Raw genomic sequence first — 7,364 nt, 5'->3', positions numbered from 1 at the left:
TTAAAAATTGAAATTGAAAGTAGTAATGGCCTGGAGAATTATGTTGAGTGTAGATTTTGATGATTGATAATTGGCATGTGTGAATGTGAATTTATATTTTATGTTCTAACAAAGCATGAAGCCTTCATAAGGCTTACAAAGCTATTCTTTAGTGATTTCATGACACAGGTTATATATAGAAACTTCTTATACTTATATAGAGATTTCATTATATATGGAAACAAGTTTTTAGAGAGCTTTCTAGAAATTTGAGTATTTGAGCTATGAATGGAAAGTTCTTCTTAGAATGGAAAGTCTAGAAGATATATTGAATCCTTGTTCATATATGGGAAGTTCAAAAGATATATATGGAAGTTTTTGAGGAGATTGGAGTAGTCCACTATATGGAGTTGCCATATATGTAACTTGGCGACATGGCATTGTTAATGTGGCATTTTGATGACATGGCAGCCACATGGAGCACACTCATCAAGGTTACATCTTCTCGTTGGTCTAAATATGGTAAGAGAATCATGGAGTAAATTTAAAGGTTCTTAGAAGCTTCTTTTCTTAGTTAAATATGGAAGAATTTTTGAATTGCATTCAAATGGAGAAGCTAAAGATACAGCATTATTGTTCATCATTAATAGAGGAAATTAAGGTTTGAAAGTTAAACCTTGATTGATATTACTTTCCTTTATTGTTGATTCTATCTCATTAAAAGGATCCTCTACTCAAATCATGGAATCAATTATCCTACTCATTATGACTAATTGATATCTTCATTATGGGAGAATATTCTAAGGATATCTTGCATATATTCAGCTACACAAATTGATTCTCTTCTTGTTGTCAACATTTTTAGTATGGAAACTTGATCAATTAAGGGCTTTTGAAGTTATGATTGATATCTTCATTGTTGGACAAATTTGCTTCATTATTTGAGAATATTTGGATGGATTTTCCACCATTTGGAGGTTTAAATTCAAATTTCAAATTAGCTATACTTGTTATGGAAGCTAAGGGGCCAATTGCACAATCAAAGGTGATTGAAGATTCAACTAGAAGTCAGAATTGATTAGTTCTTATTTATGGTCGATTTTGCAAGAATTATGAAGGATTTTGTTGATATTTTAATCCTTAAAGTCAACCATGCATTATTGGAATTGATTTGCTCATTCAAGGCTGATTGGAGATCAACAAAAGTCAAAGATCTTGATGATCAATCAAGTTAGCTGATTATAGAAGGAAAATCAAGAATTCAAATGAAGGGCTGAGATTGGCTTGAAGACTTGACACATGGAGGGCTGAGATTGATCAAGGAAAGCCTTCTCTAGCACTATATAAAAGGGTCTCTTGAAGGCTTTGGAATAACTTTTGGAAGCCCTATCATTTTCTACATCATTAGCCAAGATTCTCATTCTCTCCAAGTCTTTCTTTTCCTCTATCTTCTTGAGAGAAAACTAAGAGAGTTCTCTACACTTCATTGTATTATTTTTGAGAGAACCCTATTTTTCAATCTCTACTATCTTGTAAAGAGCGTACAAAATCCAAACTAGTGAGTGTGAGACTCCAGAAATAGTTTGGTGGTGGTGAAGCCAAGTGAAGGCTTTGGTGGTTGTAAGAAAATTTTCATATAGTGGATTTGATTGAAAATCCTAAGGAAGGGAATCCTTAGGTAGTGGATGTAAGCCATAAGGGCCGAACCACTATAAATCGCTGTGTCCTTCTTCTCTTCACTCTTTACTTATTCTTGCTTGATTATACTTATTTGTTTTTGTTTTTGTGTGGCCAAATCCTAAGGCCTACATTCTTGTTGGCTATTATATTCTGATTTGCTTTAATTGATCATTCTTTGTACTCATTTAATATTCCATTTGGTTTATTTAAAGTCTTGTTATTGTGTGCATTCAAATCACATGTTTTTCACCAAGTTGTAATTTGAAGAGTATATTGGATCTAAGCACATACTAGCACAGCTGGCGGATATCATATTATCCATCTAGTATTTAAGTGCTCCCGTACTCTCAACTACAATTTTGGTTTATATTAAATTTGTTTTCTCATATATATACGTGCATAAGTTTTGCATTAAAGTTTTTAAAAGGTGTCAATTCACCCCCCCTCTTGACTAAGTTAGAACTCAACAAGTGGTATCAGAGCGAGGTTCCTAAGAGAGTGATTAATCATCACTAGGTGTATCCATGGCATCGAGTTCACGTTTTTATGAAAATGAGGGTCGTTCTTTATCTAGGGCACCATTCTTTGATGGCACCGATTATGCATATTGGAAAACAATGATGGAAGATTTTTTAACTGCATATAGTCTTGATTTGTGGGAAATAGTTAGAGATGGTCCATATGTCCCTAAGGAAAAGGTAAAGAGAGGAGAAGTAGAAGAGATAGTAGAAAAGAGTAGAGATAAGTACACGGATGAAGATAAGAGATTAATTGCTTTAAATGCTAAGGCTAAGAGTGCATTTCATTGTGCTTTAAGTAGATCCGAATTTAATTATGTACAGTGTTGTAAATCTGCTTATGAAATTTGGAAGAAGTTAGAGTTAAAATATGAAGGTACTAGTCAAGTTAGAGAAACAAAAATAAACATGTACATACATGATTTTGAATTATTTTCTATGAAACCTAATGAATCTATCTCTGAAATGTATACTCGCTTGACTGATATTCTTAACTCTCTTGAGTCTCTTGGTAAATCATATTCAGATTTTGAAAAGGTGCAAAAGGTTCTAAGATCTCTACCGGAGGCATGGGATCCAAAGGTGACAGCCATTCAAGAGGCCAAGGATACCAAGAAGTTGTCACTAGATGAACTAATGGGTTCACTAATGACACATGAGCTTACTCTCAAAAACAGGTATAGAAACAAAGAAGATTCTCTAAAATCTAAATCAATTGCTTTACCTGTTGCACAGGAATCTAGTGGAGAGGAGGATTCCGAAGAGGAGATTGCCATGTTGGCTAGGAGGCTCCGAAACTTTATGAAAAAGAATAAAAGGAGTTTCAGCAAGACTAAGCCTGTAGAAGCCTCAAATGAAAAGAAAGTGGAGGTTACTTGCTACAAGTGTGGTAAGATTGGACACTACAAGTCCGAATGTCCCAAATCAAAGAAGGGTAGATCCAAAGGAAGGAGAAAGGAAGAGAAGAAAGATAGAAAAGCATTCAAAGCAACTTGGGATGATTCTAGTGAATCTGAATCATCTTCGAGCGATGAAGAAGAAGAAAAGGCCAACTTTTGTTTGATGGCCAAAGGAGAAAAGAACTCATCTTCCACAGATGAGGAGGTAAACACTTCCGAAATGGATGCGTTATTAGAAGAGTTTGATTTTCTGTTTAAAAAACATAAATCGGCTATTAGAGAAATCAAGGAGCTTAAGAGAGAAAATGGTAGATTAGAAAAGAAAGAGGAAGAGTACATGGAAGAAATAGATGAGTTAAACTCTAAAATTAGGAAAATGGAAGAAAATAAACCAAATGAAGTGTGTGCATTAAAAGATACTATAAATGAATTGCATGACACTATTGATAGTCTTAGGGAGCATGAATGCATTGTATGTGATCATTCTGAGTTACTAAATGAAATAACATGTTTAAAAGAAAAGAATGAGCACTTGGAAAAATCATTTTTAAAATTCTCTTTGAGTTCCAGTAAATTGGATTCTTTGCTTGCATCTCAAAAACCATATTTTGAAAAAGCTGGTCTTGGTTTTGACCCTAGTAAACTAAAAGAGAAAATCCAAAAAACTGGTTCTTCCACTCATCTTACTCATTCTAGGTGTGTGCATCATGCTAGAATCATTAAAGGAGCAAAATATCTCCCTAGAGCTAAATATGCAAAACTAGCTAGAACTAGAAATAATAAAGTTGTTAAAACTAGGAGTTTTTGGATTCCTAAGGGTTTAAATGATCAAAAAGCTAAGGAACATATATTTGATACATATGGCTATGATTTCATGTTCTCTAACCCCCAAGGACCCAAAGTTTGGGTACCTAAGGTTCCTTGATTTGCTTAATAGGTGTGCTTGAAGGCCAAAGGTACTTCAAGCCAATGGTTCTTGGACAGCGGATGTTCAAGGCACATGACTGGAGATGCCACCTTATTTTCGTCTCTTAAAGCTAAAAAGCATGGAGGTAATGTTACTTTTGGTGATGGCTCAAAAGGGAAAATTGTAGGTATTGGAAATGTGGGTAATCCTTCTAAACTCATGTTTGAAGATGTCTTATTTGTGAGTGGCTTATCCTACAACTTGCTTAGCATAAGTCAATTAATTGACAAAGGCTACATGGTTGCATTTGAAGGTAATGAGTGCTTGATTAAAGATTCTTTAAATAAGATTGTTTTAAAAGGCATTAGAGAAGGAAACATTTATGTGCTAAATCTGAATTCTTTATGTGTTAATGATGCTACTTGTCTTATGGTGAATGATAACTCTATGGATCTATGGCATAGAAGATTAGGTCATATTAGCACATCTACTCTTTCTAAACTAATAAAGAAAAATCTGATTAGAGGAGTGCCTAAATTGAATTTGAATGACCTACATATGTGTGATGCATGCATTAGAGGAAAACAAGTTAGAGAGTCATTTAAATCAAAACAAGATGTTACCACAACTAGGCCATTAGAATTACTTCATTTAGATTTGTTTGGTCCTAGTAGGGTTAAAAGTTTAGGTGGTAAATCATATGCATTTGTGATTGTGGATGACTTTTCTCGTTTTACTTGGTGCTTGTTTATTTCTCATAAAAGTGAGGCATTACATGTTTTTGATAGTCAAATTCGAAAACTACAAAATCAACGAAATGCATGTGTAATTAAGATTAGGAGTGATCATGGTGGTGAGTTTGATAACTTTGGTTTTGGTGAGTTATGTGATAAATATGGTATTTCTCATAATTTTTCTGCACCTAGGTCTCCACAACAAAATGGAGTAGTTGAAAGAAAAAATAGGTCATTACAAGAAATTGGTAGAACTATATTAATTGAAAGTGGTTTACCTAAGTCATTTTGGGCTGAAGCAATTAATCATGCAAGTTATGTGTTAAATAGGTTGTCTATTAGAAAAGGGCTAAATAAGACACCATATGAACTTTGGCATGGTAAGACACCTAAAGTAGATTATCTTAGACCATTTGGGTGTAAATGTTACATTTTGAACACTAAATATAATTTGGATAAGTTTGATGCTAAATCTGATGTAGGTTCTTTGGTTGGTTTTTCTTCTACTAGTAGAGCATATAGAGTTTATAACTCTAGGACAAAAACAATAGAAGAGTCCATTCATGTAAAATTTGATGAATCACTAGCTAAGGGATCTAATATTGAAGAAGATGAAGATGTAGTTTTTGAACCACAAATAGAGTCTAGTTTAAAGGAATCTACACCTAATAACATGGATTCATATATAGAAGTAGATAAATTGGAAAATGAGACTCACTTAGAATCGCAAGAAAATAATGAATTGATAGGTCCTTTGCATGATCAAAATTGGTATCAAATTAAAAATAAGCACCGACATCCTAAAGAATTAATAATAGGTGACATTTCTCATGGAGTTAGAACTAGATCATCTCATGGTGTGCATCCTTTTAGTTCTCTTGCTTTGATTTGTGAAATTGAGCCTAAGTGTATTAATGATGCTCTAAAAGCACCCGATTGGGTAATAGCAATGCAAGAAGAGTTAAATGAGTTTGAAAGAAACAAAGTGTGGAGTTTAGTTCCTAAACCTGAAAATCATTCTATTATTGGTACAAAATGGGTTTTCAAAAACAAAATGGATGAAAATGGAAAAGTGGTTAGGAATAAGGCTAGATTAGTGGCACAAGGATATACTCAAGAAGAAGGAGTAGATTATGATGAGTCGTTTGCACCGGTAGCTAGAATAGAAGCTATTAGGTTGTTAATGGCATTTGCATGCTTTAAAGGTTTTAAATTGTTTCAAATGGATGTTAAGAGTGCATTTTTAAATGGCTTTATTCAAGAAGATGTTTATGTGAAGCAACCCCCTGGTTTTGAAAATCAAAAGTTCCCAAATCATGTTTACAAGCTTTTTAAATCTCTTTATGGCTTAAAACAAGCTCCTAGAGCGTGGTATGATCGTTTATCAAAGTTCTTGCTTCAAAATGATTTTAATCGTGGGAAAATTGATAGTACTTTGTTTGTGAAGCATAAAAATAATGATTTGCTTATTGTACAAGTGTATGTGGATGATATTATTTTTGGATCAACTAATGATTCTTTGTGTAAAGATTTTGCTGATTGTATGAGTGGTGAATTCCAAATGAGCATGATGGGTGAACTAACGTTCTTTTTAGGTTTGCAAATAAAACAAAGTGAGAATGGCATTCACATTAGTCAAGCTAAATATACTAAAGATTTGCTATTTAGATTTGGCATGGATTTAGCTAAACCTTGTATTACCCCCATGGCTGCAAATACAAAGCTTGATAGTGACATAAATGGTAATGAAGTAGACCAAAAGCTATATAGATCTATGATTGGCTCACTGTTATATCTTACTGCATCTAGACCCGATATTATGCATGCTGTGTGTTTGTGTGCTAGATTTCAATCTAATCCTAGACAATCACACTTAATTGCGGTAAAACGGATTTTTAGATACTTAAAAGATACCTCTACTCTTGGTCTTTGGTATGATAAGAGTTCTTTATTTGATTTGTATGCTTATAGTGACTCGGATTATGCTGGTTGTAGATTGGATAGAAAAAGTACTACGGGCACTTGTCAATTTCTAGGAAATAAGCTCATTTCATGGTTTTCTAAGAAACAATCAAGTGTAGCACTCTCCACTACTGAAGCTGAGTATATGGCCATAAGTAGTTGCACTTCACAATTGCTTTGGATTAAACAACAATTAGAGGATTTTGGTTTAGAGTTCAAGAATATTTCCATTTATTGTGATAACACAAGTGCTATCCACTTATCTAAGAATCCGGTGTATCATAGCAAAGCTAAACACATAGAAGTTAGACATCATTTTATTAGAGAGCATGTGTTACGAGGTGATATTGTGATTAAATATGTGGATACCAAGAATCAACTTGCTGATATTTTTACTAAGCCTCTTTCAAATGAAAATTTTCTTTTTCTTCGAAACTCACTTGGTATGATTCCTATTCCCTAATTGTATTTTTTTTCTTTCTCATGTATTTTTTTGATAGATTACAAAAAAGGGGGAGAGAAAATATGTAGCTAAATGGTGTTTTTAAAAGGATAAGAGGGAGACTAAATTAAGGGGGAGAGAGCAAGTTAAGGGGGAGCCTAAATTAAGGGGGAGCAAGAGCAAGATTAAGGGAAAATCATATTTTTGTTAAATCATTTAAGTATAGCTTCTTTCACGTTTTTG

Source organism: Diospyros lotus, chromosome 12 (genome assembly GCF_014633365.1).
Source record: "Diospyros lotus cultivar Yz01 chromosome 12, ASM1463336v1, whole genome shotgun sequence".
Lineage (NCBI taxonomy): Eukaryota > Viridiplantae > Streptophyta > Magnoliopsida > Ericales > Ebenaceae > Diospyros > Diospyros lotus.
The sequence above is the reverse complement of the archived record's forward strand: the minus strand, read 5'-3'. Positions refer to the sequence as shown.